This window comes from Sciurus vulgaris (assembly GCF_902686455.1).
Source record: "Sciurus vulgaris genome assembly, chromosome: 10".
NCBI classification, from domain to species: Eukaryota; Metazoa; Chordata; class Mammalia; order Rodentia; family Sciuridae; genus Sciurus; species Sciurus vulgaris.
In genome coordinates, this window is record NC_136470.1 from 85,220,009 (window position 1) to 85,235,404 (window position 15,396).

General features: G+C 39.4%; 1 protein-coding gene across 18 annotated transcripts in view; it reads right to left on the reverse strand.

Annotated features, from left to right (window-relative positions):
- LPP (LIM domain containing preferred translocation partner in lipoma) overlaps positions 1-15,396 on the reverse strand; it is a 655,110-nt gene that overhangs the window by 517,580 nt on the left and 122,134 nt on the right. Inside the window, exon 1 of one of the 18 annotated variants that reach the window (XM_079155223.1) lies at positions 10,032-11,079. The exons of the other annotated variants lie outside the window; for them this stretch is intronic. The gene's annotated coding sequence lies outside the window, so the exon portion shown is untranslated. Of the gene's footprint in view, positions 1-10,031; positions 11,080-15,396 lie in introns of those variants that run through there. 18 annotated transcript variants of the gene reach the window in all.

Sequence of the window (15,396 nt, forward strand, 5' to 3'; positions counted from 1 at the left end):
CTTTCCCTATGAACATGGAGAATCACAGAATACACATCACCTGCTGTACATTTTCACTGACATTAGAGGACAAAATGTTCTTCTTGCAGTATATAGAAAGGCCTCCTCTCCCATCTTCCAGAAGAGGAGGGAAGAAAACATTAACAAAAACCTCTCTACCAAACACATTGAGCCCCTTCTTCTAGAACCTGGTGACTTACAAGAGAAGGTTAAAGGCAACGCATCCTCAGAGTGCTGGCTTGGTGGTGTGGTGAGGGTTTTGTGTGTTTGTTTGTTTTGTTTTATTTTTCTTTCTGTTTTTGGTCCCTGAGAAAGATTCTGTTATGGTTGCTATCAATTCTCATTTAAAGAAATAAGGACAATGGTATTAATAATGAAACAACAGTACTCCTTTTTACTCTCTGTGGTCTACAAGAAGTTTCACATTTCACTCAGATCAGAACTCCATGTCTTACTGATGTGAAAGTGTGTGGTTTTGCAATAGCCAAGTTCTTCTAATATTTAACTTTCTGTTGTTTCTTACTTGCAATTTACAGTAAACGAATCCCAATTTTTCCCCTTTGTCAAAATCAGTCCATTTTCAAAACAACCAGGCTATCTCACACATGGTATGCTTCACAAAAAATCATATAGGCATGTGGCTATTTAGACCCAATTTATAGGGTTACACAATCTCAACCATGAAAGAGATTGCACAAATTTTATCTTTGGAATCCACAGGACATAATTTTTCTGGACAAGCACAGAAGAAAGCCAAGTCCTGCTTTCGTTTATTGCCCCTTCCCACCAGTGACCCCTCAACCTTCCTTTTTGGTTAAATTGAAACAGAAAAATCAGTGATCAGTTCACAAGAGAAAAAGCATCACCATCAGCATCGCCTTCGCCATGATCTTCACCTTGGTTACGGGGCTCATCTTGAAAGCTCTTTCATAGGCACTGAATCATCCTATCAAGGTTTTGAAGTAGATGTGACAAAATATACTCTGCTTCGCCATGTATCAGAAGACACTAAGGCTCAGAAAGAGCAAGGGATTTGCTCAGGCACCCTCAACAATAAGCACATGGCAGATCCTCCATCCTGGCTTTATCACTCCTCAGCAAGGGCTCCTTTCTCTCTCCACTTTGCCTACAGAGAGCAGCCTGGATTCCTGTTGGTTTCCTACCGGACGGCTCTTAGCTGCTTCATCATGACACCCCGTGACTCCCCTGGCAATGGAGACAGTCAGCACATACTCAGTGGCACCACTGTTTTTATCAAGGGTGGCTTTCAGTTGTTCGGTGCCAGGGCCCTATCAGTAGCGAACTATTTTCATTATCACCAAGGCACATCAATTGTCAGATGTGTTGCAAGCAATTTGTTACCAGTAATAGTTAAAGTCCTCAAGCACCAAATGATTTGCTTTTCTTTAGAAACCAGTGCTCTTTCAAAGCTATTGCTGCAACATTGTCACTTGCACTCCCATTTTCTCAAGTATGGGAGCAAGAGGCAGAGTCACAGGTAATTCTTCCACCTGATGGCAGCCTGCCTTCCCCCACTTACAGCCCACAGAGCACTGTTCACACGAAAGTGATCCATCCTAAGTGTCTTAGATGAATAAGGGTTGAGGACTACTTCTGTAGATGGTGGGGTCAAAGTGACTGACAAGGCGGCTTTCCTAGAAAGAGGAGAGAATATATGAGTTCTCTGTAGACTGGCTAAACCTCTACCTGAGTCCTGAATTTGTTCTGTGGATTGATATTTGAGTAACAAAACTTAAAATGCCCTACCTGTCATCCCTAGCAGTCTCACTGAAAACCTGTGGCTAAACAGAGGGAATGAATATGGCAACTATGACCAAAAATTACACACACACAGAGGCACAAAATGAATCCAGTCTAATCCTGCAGGCGACCAAAAATAGCCCACAGACCATTCAATGCATGTCCAGACAATTTATCCTAACAACATCCAAAAGATTATCAGCAGCCCTCCATAGTTAATAGAGTCATCTCAAACGTCACAGTTAACAGCTATCTCACGGAATCAGGTGTGTACTGTGTCTCCCTCACTAGATGGTAAGCTCCCAATAGTGAAAAACCTATTACTCATTCAAATGAATGTTTACTGAGAACTGTATGTACCAGCTACTGATTTAGAAGGTAAGAATTTAGCAAAAAACTACAAACGATTAAGCCCCTATACTCATGGAGCTTCCTTCCCAGGGCTGAAGGTAGAAAATTCACAAGCGGGGAAGTACATGCAGAATTTGCAGGAAACAATAACTGCTTTAAAGAAAATAAAAGACAGTATGTGTGTAGAAGGGAAACAGATGTTTTCTGCATGATTCCAACTCTAACCATACATTTGGAACTGAAAAAATACCCATGCTTGTGTTCCAAACTTGATGTTCTCCAGATACTCTGTCTGAGCCTCAGTGTTCTTACCTGTAAAATGGGATAATAACAGTGATGGAGACCTGTTTGGGTTATTGTAAGAATTAAATGACATATGTAAAGTGCAGAAGAGAGCCTCGCATACAGAAAGAACTCAGAGTTTGCCATCATTCATGGCAAACCAGGAGTATAATGTCAATGCTTAGTCATTCAGTTTAGTGTTATTTTCATAGTGCCAGGCCACAGTTAATGTTCGAGGTTCACAATATGCATAGAAGATGCAAAGGGAAGGGCTGAAAGTCAAGTCTCGGCCTCAGGTGGGTTCTGTTTGCCAAGCAGTGTGGACTTTTAACTATATATCTAAACCAAAGGTAATGCTACTAAATGAGAATATAAGTTGCCTTTTTCCCTTTCATGCGTAAGTATCTCTCATAGCATTTTTTAAATACTTGAATGGTCTGCCAAAATTTTTAAAACCAAAGATTTTACACATAATCTGGCCACAAGGCATCCCATGTGGCTATAACTGGCATGCCCAGGTGGCATTTGCCTCTCTTGGAGAAGATGCCCTTTCTAGCTCCTCAGGTTCCTCACCATGCCCTGCAGCTCTTTCCCCAAACACGAGCTGACTATAGCCAAAGGCCAGCTGAATTTTATCTGAACTCTTGCACTATTACCTAAAGAGAAAAGAGTGGAGAGAAAATATTTCCTGTACCCAAGGTTCTCAAATGAGAAAAGGTTAAGCTGGATAAAGGGCTTTGTGTTTCAAGAAGACCTTCCTGGCTCTGTAGACGAATGACCAAACATGTCCTGGATATGAATGAGGAGCTTTGCAAACACCCAGCTCTCTCAATCCCACAATTCTGTGAGGCACTTGTCATTATCACCATTCTCAAGGATAAGGAAACTGAACCTTGAAATGGATAAGCAACAGCCTTCAATCACACACACAATGAACAATGAAGTCAGATGCAGAAACAGAACTGCCTGACTCCAAAGCTGAAACTCTTCCACAATGTCTTACTCCTGCCCCGCAGAGAACTATATAATGGAATTGCACCACAGTGGAGAACAACAGGTGGGGAAATGCTTAGCAAAGACTAGTATTCGTTTAAAATATTATATGTCTCTCACTGGCCAAGAAACTCTCTGTTCATGCCACTGTTGAAGACCTCTATCCCAATAATATCATGTACCTGTGCCTTTCAGACTTTGATAAACCAGCAGATTACACCATAAAACCTGCTCCTTGCTTCTTTTATCTTGCATAAAGATGGCTCTACTCTTACATCTACAGATGAACTGATTACAGAAGGAAAAAGCATCACTGTGTGTGTGTGTGTGTGTGTGTGTGTGTGTGTGTGTGATTGTTTGTATTACATTGGGAAAGATCAAAACCAGGTGCTGAAATGAAAGATGGGGCACAGTAAGGCTTATCTCAAATACTAACTCCTAGGTGAAGCCTCCCTCATCTGTCAGAATTAATTGCCTCTATGTTCTAATATAGGCTGTTGGTTCCCAGTTCAGATTTCTAGATCAAATTATTTTTATGTGTTGCATGTCACTATTTCCACCAAACTGCAACATTCACTGAGAGTAACAACTATGTTCCAGTTACCTTTACATCCCCACTCTAAGCCACCACCACCTGCCATGCTGAGCACAAAGAACGGCACAAACTCAGGTGCTCAAAAAAAAAAAAAAAAAAAAAAAAAAAAAAAACTCAGGTGCTCAGAAAAGGTTTGCTGAGAGTGGAGGGCTGCAAAATAAGGATGAGTTCAAGGTAAGACCGACCATCTTTTGATAATACTTCTTCACATAAATGTATAGTTAGTATGAAGTAATTTCAGAGTTAGGCATTGTGGGAATGCAGAGTTTTTTTGGATTTTTTTTTCTTTTTAGTACTTGAACTTCAAAGAACTCAACATCTACTGATCTACTGGGAGAGACAAAGGCACATAAATAACCCTAATGGAAGAGAAATAAAAGCTAAGTCTCCTGAGGGAGGGAAAAAAAAAAAAAAAAAAAAGTTCTGGCAACGGAGAGAAATGTGCTAGCTATGAAATTTCTTGGTATTTTGCTATAATCTTTAAGTGGTCAATTAAAATATTTCTCTTCAAATAAATACACAATTTCTTTCTCAGATAATTTACTGACATTTCTTCTTTTGAAGTTGCTGACATTTAACTATCAGAAGAGCTGTTAAGAAAGGTCTCAGTCAAAATGGGGAATTCAACTACTTTTTTTTAAAGGAAGTTTAAGAGAAAGCATCTTTGTATTTCAGCAGTTTGGAAGAGCTTGACTTTTTTGACAATATAACTGCAAAGGAACTTGAGTCAAAACACATGAGAAAAAAAAGATGTTTGAGATATTTCAAGTCTACAATTATTTGCTGAACACATGCTAAGTGCCAGGAAGTATGTTAAGCTCTCCAGGGAAACAGAGCTCAGCCTTTATTTGGGGTAACAGTGGGTTACTGGTCTAGGAGAAGACATGGGGATACAACTTAATGATATGCAGTTAGAGATGGCACAGTCAAATGGTTATAAGACCCAAAGGAGAGAGAGATTAGGTAAACTAGGGACCTCATTAGTAAATGTGACATAGTACTCTAAAAAAAAACACTGAATTGAATAATTTAGCACTTGCATTATACTCCTAGTTCTGCCAATAATTTGGTGACAAAACTCGAGTAACTGCCAGTCTACCTACTAGGCTTTAATAAACCCCCATCACTAAAAAGGAGACTTAGATTATACAACCCTCCCAATGGCCACTGCTTACAAACACAGGCATTAAGCTTCCCTCTGAAATGGAGTTATAGCAAAAAAAAAAAAAAAAAGCAGATTATCTATTGTGTCCTTTGAATCCATTTGCCTTCTTAGATCTTTGCCAACCAAGAGATTCAAAAGCAATAAACCTAGTAGAGACTCAGAATTGGATATTTTCATTATGATCTGCACAACTATAATTTATGGACTAAATTACATGCCATTTCATCACAAAGGCTGTATTACTGCTATAATATCAACAGAGGACAGGTAAGGGTGGATTTCTACCAGGGTTCCCCTTTCTTTCTCTGGCACTGAAGGAAAGGGGTAACTATAGGTCCTGCTACCATTAGTTGATTTGGTCCTATTCATGAGAAAAGTGAGAACCCTATTTCCCATTACAAATGGTTCCAGTATATCTGAAGTCATACTCCATTTCAAATATTTATTTTGTAAATTATTATTGGCCAAACTTGTCTTACAAAATCTCTTATCTCCAGGGAGAGCACTGGGAATGTATTTTTAATAGCTGGTGATTTTGAAGATCGGGCGAGCCAGGGAACTCCTATTAGAGAATATCTGATCTATTCATTATTCACCACAAATGCCACGCCTTTGGTCCCTTTTGTGTATTTCTTCTGTGTGAAATGTGCTTCTTTTATCTCTTGCTGGTAACATATACTTACCTATCTTTCAGGATCCAATTCAAATACCACTAGATTCCCCTATCCCACTCCAGTCCTACTATAACCCTCAGTCCTTTATACTTTCTTATAATATATAAATTATATGCATGAATTTTCTAGATTTCCTAATAGACTATAAGTTCTTAGAGAAGGGGTCTGATTCATTCACTCAGTTTTAGTTCATGCATTCAACATATTTATCAGGCATCTATCACATGCCAAGGACTGCAAAGAACAAGAGGAAGACCACTATTATCATGGACATTCCTATACAAGTGCTGCAAAGTGCAACACACCAGCCAAATCCACCTCACTGCATGTTTTTGTAAATGGAATTTTATTGGAACATATCCACACTCAATTAATTACATACTGTCTTTGGCAAAGTTGAGCATTTTAAATATTGTCTGAGAGCAGAGCAAGTAGCTGCGACAGAGATCACATGGACAATAAAGGCTAAAATACTTACCCATCTGGTCTTTCACAGAAAAAGTTTGCTGATCCCTGCTCTAATATGCCCTTCCCACATAGCAGAGTGCAGGGTACACAGTAAGGCTGTTAGATGCTTAAAAGAACAAAATAAAGATTGAAAGTAAGAATACAATCACGTAAGTCCTATGGCAGAGCCTCTTTTATCCATTTCCCTCTTCATTCTTAATTATGCCAGAATGATTCCCACCCAGAATAGAATGTTGTTAGCAAAGCTACAGTTTAGCATGATAAAAAAGGAGGGAGCAAGCTTTCAAACCTTTGGAAAAGTTAAGAACTAAAGAAATTTGCTGTGATTTCAAAAGTCATTACTATTTCAGGCTCATTTGTGATTATAACAGCTGGCCTGGCACAATATATTACAATAGCTGTCTTTCCTGGCTTTCTGGAGAGTATTTATGTTTGGGAGGGTGACTGCTGTATCTCATGGAATTGTTTACCTTCCTAAAATGTACCTTGTAGAGGAGACCTTTGTGTCTTGGGTCAGGTTGACTCATGAGACTGTCATTAAAGACAAAGACAGCAGCATACAAGGAAAGTCCCATTCTGCCAAATGCCAAAGTGGTGTTTATAAATTCAAACTTCTCTCCGTGTCCAGAAAGTTCTCTTCTTTATCACATCCATATGAAAACTCTCTCCTCTTCAAAGAAAAGGATGAAAACTATGCTATTTGCAGGTTCCACGTTGGATGGTGGGTTACTATATAATTTCAGGTGGAGAGCTGATGCACAGCTAAAGTCTTAAGAGTCTGAATGATTCCTGTGGGATTTACTATGGAGAATATATGTTTTAGAGTCAAACGAGTCTCTTTTCCACAAAAGTTGTGCCACCTACTAACCAACTTCCATGTAAAGTTGGGCAAAGCATTTACTGTCTCTGGGTCTCTGCTTCTTATGTACAAAAAGGGAATAAGAATTACATCGCAAGGCTGACAGAAGAATTAAAATAGATAAAGTGCAAAGCACCTTTCTCGGACTTAGAAGAAAATGGGCTTTCTGTAATAGTTGGTGCCTTTCCTTCTATTGTGTCCAATACCAAGTTCTACACAGTTCCCCCACATCACAAAAATACCTTCTTTCTCATGTATTTAACCTCTCTGAAAATGTCACAGTGTTTCTCTTAACTCAACAAATTTGGGGACATGCCATTTGTACATCTTTGACTTTTTCTTAGGTTGACCTAAAAATAATTCTTTTCTTTATTCTGTGTTCTGGAGACTGGTGGCTAGCAAATTGTTAGCTGAAATAATATTCACCAAAAGGCATTACATTAAGAAAATGCAGGTAAGCACCATAAAAAGGGTAATCAGGTCAGTTTTGAACATTCCTCCTGATTTTGAAATGGAATAAAAATGGCTGAGTTTCATTCACTTTCACCTTTTAGTTCTCATGACCTTAGGCCCCTGTTATCCTCAAAGTAAAATGCAACAAGGAAATTCATAAGCTCTCAACAAAATCATCTCCATTCACTCTAAAGATAGATGATTAACACAGGCTTGTGTAGATAAGGACAGGTGAATGAACACAAATGAAGATGCAAAGATATGAACAAGAGAGGTAGGTAAGGACAGACAGAGATGAGGGGGTAAGTAAGGCTGGCCAGAGATGGTTAGATGCCTGCCTGGACGGACAGGCCAGAGGATGGATAGCTGTACAGACAGGCAGGTACGGACAAACAGAAGAGAGAACTCAGCCATGTGTACAAGACAATATGCTAAGCAAATATACTGAAATGCAGAAAGATAGGACAGATCAATCTAAAGACCAAAATACTAGAAAATCCTCCCTATATCCCCTTAAATTTTCATTTTTAAAAAATACTTGAAGGTCTCTCTTCAACATTTTATCATCACATTCAAAAATGTGTAACTGTATAGAATTACATATATATGCCCAGCAACAGAAAATGAACCCATTGGGCAAAACAAATCTAGTCATCTTTCCAAAAAGAGAAAATAAAAATTCTTCCTGAAAGCATAAGGCAACTCATCTAATATAGCATATTCTTGAGACTAAATAATTTTTCAGTAGTTCACTAAGTAATATCATATTAATTAAAATGATTGGAGTTAATGCTTTGCTATGGTCAAAACTGTCTCTAAGTTAACTACTCTATACATGTAACTTACCTGACTGAGATCTTAACTAAAGACCTATACTCCAGCCTAATACATAGTAATTTAGGATGAAATAAAATACTTCAAATTCCTCTACTGTAAAAAAGAAAAAAAAAGCAATTCCCTTCTTGTAAGCAGTTATCAATTGATAATAGAAACAGCAATCAAATATATTATAATGCATGTAAATATAAAATGCAATATTGCACGATGATTACAATTTATATTTTTAAAAATGTCCAATGACATGGAAAGATGTTTAAAATATGACAATGTATAAGGAAAACAATAAAACCAAATATATATATGAAACATGACTCTCCTTTAAAAAGATAGTTGCATATTTTAACTTGAACCACAGTGTCTCTGACCTGTAACTGTACTGGTCTATACCAATACAATAACACCTCCCTAAACATGACTGTTTTAATTTTCTTCATACTTTTGAGCATTTTTATTTTCCAATGACTCAATATAGCTTGTCGTTGAAAAAGATAGAATTTTTTTTATTATTATTTTAGGGAAAAGATAAGTCCCTGGTTCAGATAATAAATAAATATTTTTCTGTCTGCTAAGCGTTTTCCATGTGCATTAATTCATTGATCCACTCAACAGTTCGGAGTGACGGGTTTGATGATGCTTACCATCAATGGCTGAGCAGTCAAGCTCATACACACAGTGTGACAGAGGCAGGCCTGACTCAAGGTTTCCTAGTTCCCTATTGTCTTGTTTACAATGTCCATTCACTTTGCTCAGAGAAAGAGTTTCATTCTTTGGTTTTTCTCAAAGGGCACCAAAACTGTTTCACTTCCCTCCCACCCTAAGTTCTGACACCCTATTCAAAAGCCAAACCTGCACATGGTGCTCTCCAGGACCCCTTAGCACCTCATCTCTGCTCAAGAAGTTCAAAAATTCTTAGTGTTGCTATTTGCATGAATTCCTAAGGTCTATTATCCTAACAGGATCAGTTCAACCTACCAAGTGGAAGTCCAGGCTCAGTGTTTTAAAAAGACATAGTCTGACCTAGAAAGGGAATCAGAGACAAAGATTCAAAAGCTGCTTGAGACAACCGCACGCTGAAGGAGAGTTAGAGTCAGCATCGAGGAAGCCACGCTGCTCAGATCGAGCTGCTCTCAGGATGACTCACCAGGACTGCTGTGACGCTTTCCTGTCCCCTTCACCAGACAGGTTTTTCCATTAGAATTTACTAAGGCTGTGCTCCCCGGCAAGAGGGTAAGATCAATTCTGTAGTTTTAAAATAAGGAAGATATGACTGCAAAGTTGTAACAAGGTCTCTACACGGTAAGCACAAAAAAGCCCAGGGTGGGCCCAACACTGTGGGAAGGAAAACTGGCCCCTTTCCTCTTCAGTCAGTGAGTAAACCTGACCATCTGTCTGTTCTGGAATTTTTACTAAAGAGTTAACTGATTTTAACAAACTCCGGTGCATTACTAAAGCGGGAATCAGAATAATTGTACAGAGAATCCATACAGAAAAGGGCTGCCTACACTTACAGCCTGGAGGGCAAAAAGAGAAGTTGAGTCTTTATGGAAACACAGAAGTGTAGAGAATAAGATAAGGCTTCATGATCCTCACCTTCAGTGTGCTGGGCTAAGAACTCCTGCCCTTGGTCTCCTCCTCCCATGGAAACTTCTAGACCAGAACCCCAGCACATACGTGTAAGAACAACGAAAGTGTTGCTGGGCGGAATAAATAATAATTATAGGAATTAGCCTGGGTTATAAAAGAAGCAGATGGCCAGAATTTGAGCTTTAGTTCCCTGCAACCTCATCTAGCTTCCTCTCCAGCTGAGACCACACCCGTTTTTTGACCTTCTCACTCTTTCCGGGGCCTGAGCGTCTTTCTCCTTCAGATACGGATGCATTAGGAGTGATTTTATATTTTTTAAAAAGCTTTCACTCTAAGCACTGTACACCATAACTAAATTGATATCGGTAGATTTTGAGAAAGGGTGCCCATCAAAATCCTGAGAAGGATTTCAATATGTAACCGTACAGGTCCATAACAAAGATTTAGGGATACAACTGAATTCCAGTAACACCTCCCTAACTGAATCGTATCCACGAACTTAAGTGAGAACTAGTGATCAACAGGGCGATCACCAGCATGGATACTTAGAGAAACAAAGGTAAAAAAAAGTCATGAGAGACAAGGCCAGCGTCCCAAGTGGCCAGTGGCCTGTGTTCTTGGTAGATGAGGGGAGGGAACCAGAGTGGCCCCAGCATGGCGAAGTAGTGTCCACTCTGGACTAGAAAACAGAAAACTGCCCCCCAGAGAAGAACAGTGTGATCTGTTGAAGATCTCTAGAAAAGAGGATCCACGAAAGAGCCCTGGGGTAAGGCACACTGGGAAATTTGGATAGGATTTGGGTTTGAAGGGAGAGATTCAGCCCAGGAAGACTAATCATCAATCAATCCATATAACATATTATTCTGAAGAAAAGATAATAGGCAGGTCAGAGCAGATGACCTATCCTCTATAATTTATTTTAAATATTGTTCAAACAATGTTACAGCTCCAAAGAAATCCTGAATTAGAGAAAATTTGTCAACAGTGTATGATCCATCATTTAGGCTACTAAATTCCTAATCTCTACAGCCAAAATCAAGTAGAGAGTTTAACTAAGTACTAAGTTTAACTTAGTACTTAGTTTAACTAAGTACTAAGTTAATTCAGTTGCCTTGTGAATCTCTATAAATAAATTCTACTGTTTCACTTGGATATGAAATCCCCAATATGAAACTAAGGATTAAGCTGGCCAATGAAAGCTAACTCAAGTGTCCTTGGATAATGATCTTTAAGCTTGTTTACTGTTTTCTCATCTGTAAAATGGAACAACAGATTTAATTAATGACCTAGGCACATGTTCAATAAAGTTAACTTCAATAATGAGATACTTATCACTAATTGCTAATTAAATCACTGATTCGTATTTTTCAAAATCTAATAGGCATTCCTTTGTTTTCCATAAGCAACATATAGTTTGTAATTTGCACCATTAATCTATTTAACTTCCAATTTGCAAGAATTCCTTCTGCTTTCTCCAAAATCCCAAAATCAATTTATCTATTCAGTTAGATACTCCTACCTATGGTATTGTTGTGGAAATTATGCCTTTTTCCCTTGGATTTCTTTATCCTGTAACATTCTCTAAAGAGATATCTTCAAAGGAGACAAAGCCTTATATTCATGAGTTGTGTTGAACGCTTGGCACTGATGGGTGGTTGTTACTTCTGAGAGCAGCTGATTCTTGCACCATGGGCCTTGATGGCCTTACACAAGATCTGTTTACTCAAGTCTGAGTTATCTAAGTGCGTCCTTCAATTGGAGTTGCATAAGTAGATTAACCAGACTGAATTGCAGACTAAATTGCATCATTCCCTGCTCGAAAAACTGTCCTCACTTCCACAAGCTGGCCCTATTCTACCCTTCCAGCCTTCCACTTTTTCCCCTGAAGAAGCTATGTTGAGATTTGGAGAGAGCTGAGGAGAGGCCTGGCACTAGCAGAAGATCCCCTTCATCCCTTGCTTTTTCCCTTTCTGTGGGCCTCCCTCTACTCCCCTGACTGCAGGAGAGGAGGTAGTGAGCTACCCAATTACTGAGTTTAAAGAAGGAACTGGGTATGTGCAATTCAATCCCTTCTTTCCAGGCTTTGGGATTTACCTGTTGGAAGCCATACTCCCTGATCCTCCGAGCTGGGAATTTTACAGGCACAGTCCCTTTCTGGGAGAGGAGTTATTAAAGAGGAAGAGGGTAAACTGATTCAGGATGCTCTGTTAGCAAGCCCGCTGAGCTAAGAGACCCAAAGCCCATTAACAACCAAGACATTCTCTCCATCTGACTGGCTCCTGCATTTGTTTCAACTGGCTTCTAGATGAGTGCAAAAGACAAGGCATCAAAACAGCAAATGGAACTGGGAATGAGGCTTGGTGGCCAAGGCACAGGCTGAATTCAGTTTCAATTAGGCTCTCAAGCCCCATGTATCCTGTGCTCTAACCACACTGCAGATTTACTCCCTTGTCCCTGGTACCTCCGTGCTATTCTACTTTCACTCATGCTCATGGATTGGTCTGAAACTACATTTCCAAACCCTTACCTGTGCCCACCCTAACCTCTGCCTTCTCATATGCAGCCAACCTCTGGAATCTCTCCATTCCTGAAATCCTCACAGCTCATTATCTCTTTCAAGCTTTTGGTCTTTATCAATATAATTACACAGATCTTTTTAAGTCAATGTCTATGAGACTCTGAGCCCCATTCATCTCCAAATCCTCCCTCCCATCCATCCCACATTGGCCCAAGTTAATATGAGAACTTATATACCAGATCTGAAACTCACAGTATTACACTTCTTATCTGTTGTTAAATGTTTTCCTAGGAAGTAAGCACAGACATCAATCTCTAGACAGAACAGGGTCCATGCCCAAAAAGGCCCATCAATCCAAGCACACCTTGCTGTTTTGGGGTGTAGTTATGGAGACTTGGACACTTGAGGCAGGTGAGCAGAAGAAGATGGAAGGGAGGCTCAGAGAGGCTGAGTTCATTTCAAAACTGAGTATTCCACCTTCACCTGCACTGCTTCTAGGTTTAAAGAGAAAAAGGAATTCTCACTTAAAAATAATAATAATAATGATAGCAGGAAGATGGAGAAAATGCAAGTCCCAATGGTCACTGTTCCACAAAGGGCCCAATTGTTCAATGTAAACAAGTCTCCCCATCCCCAGTCCTTGCTCTGAAAACAGAGGTCCGGATGACTGTGGTTTTGTCACCAGATGAATAACAAGTCCCGAGGATTGCTAGAATTACAAGGCCCAGACCAGATCCACTCAAATATAGCTGGAAGCTTTCTAGTAACTCTAACCGTGCATGGGGAATGAGCTGCTCAGAGAAGTGAGTCACTTACTGGAATCTGTGCTGCCTACATTACTCAGCTGATATTAATACACCCACTTGTTCATTAAAGTTTAATTGGAGTTCATGTGAATTGGTTTCACCGGATACTTAATCAAAGCGAACTGTTTGTGTATGAACTGTTCACATGCAAAGCTAGAAAGCACAGCTCCCCTCCTGCCTCAATGCACATCTACTGGCTGGTCTTTTAACTCTGTTGACACAATAAGTTAGTCAGAGAGGGTAGAACAATGACCTTGAAGGAAGGGAGCAGAGGCTGTCCACACTAAAACCCAAAACAAGAGTAAATGACAAACCTTTTGTGGGGCACCAGCCACTGGGCCAGGACTCAAATGCCACCTCCTAAACAGGAGCTTGTTCCTTCTAGTTCCTCTCTAGAGTTCCTTATCAAAGCAGATCTCCTTTTTTCTCTGGGCACCTGTCTTGCAGCCGTATATCTTTATTTTTAAAATGGGTGGATAAGGAAATTAACCATCATTCAACATAATCACACATTTCTCTTGTGCTGACAAGCAAACCATGAACACAATCCCAAACGCCTATTTATACAATCAGGACTGTCAGTACCCTGTTATTTCTTATCGGATATCTCACCAATCAACATTTCAGGAAGTATAAATTTTTAAAGCTCCTTAAAAAGGTTGTGCATAAAGTGAGGGGGAAATATATTTCAAGTTTGGTGGTTCAGGTTGTATTATCAATTTTTCTTTAATCATGCTCATCATTGTTAACTCTACATGACTTCTTTGACAAAAACAAATCAAGATGAGTTAAAAACTTGGCAACATATACTATTTTGATTTCCTCAAGCAACCTTCAAAAACTGTAAATTGAAGGGCAATCTGCTTTTTTCTAACAGTTTTGTTAAGATATAATTGATATGCAATACAATTCACCAATTTAAAATCTAAGTTCATTTTTTCATATATTCACAAAGCTGTACAACTATCACCACAATCTAATTTAAGACCATTTTCAGCATCCCAAAAAGAAACCCATACCCATTAGCAATCACTCCCCATCCCCCCAACCCTCCCAGCAACCACCGATCTATTTTCTGTCTCTATAGACTTTACAGAATGGCCTATTGTGGACTTTTCATATAAATGGAATCACATAATATGTGGTCTTTTGTGACCAGCTTCTTTCACTTAGCATAATGTTTTCAAGGTTTGTCTATATTGTACCTTGTATCAGTACTTTACTCCTTCCTATTACTGAACAATATTCCATTTTAAGGATATACCTCATTTTTCCCATCCATTAAGCAGTCTTTTAAAAAAATAAAACAACTTCCCATCTACCAAAAACATAGTAGGTTACTTAGCTCTTTCCTTGGCTTATCCATTCCAGGATCCATTCGTGATTATCCCATACAAATGTGAGGGAGGGGAGGGCTGTGCTCGGGACTTCTCAAATGTGGGAGATGGCAGAATCGTTCCACCCCTGAAGCTCATCAGGATGGTCCACAAGGACATCGTTTCAGTTTACAAAGATCTCTCACTGACGTAGTATACAGAGATTGTGGGCTCCCTCAGGGACAAGCCTTGGCCACAGAGCTCTGAGTGGGCAAGTTTAGCATGTGCTGAAGGAGCATCATTCACAGCCATCTCTCTGTACAGGAAACCCACCTTCTCAGCTTCTTAAGACATGAAACCCAAGTACTTAGCAATAAGCATCTACTATGTGTCATGTACCACCTTGGTGATTAATACATGACATACATGTGCCCTCTAGGACCTCAAAATCTAGCACAAGTGACACATGGATCAAGTCAATGTTTATTAAACACAATTGAGGGTGTTAGAAAACTCAAAGAAGAGAATCACCCATTTGCTGCACCTCACCTGCCACATTAGTGATTTCATTTCTGTGTGGTTTAGATATGAGGTGTCCCCCAGAAGCTCATTTGTGAGACAATGAAAAAAAGTTTAGAGGTGAAATGATTGGGTTATAAGAGCCTTAACCAAATCAGTGCATTAATCCACTGATATGGATTAACTGGGCAGTAACTCTAGGCAGATAGAGT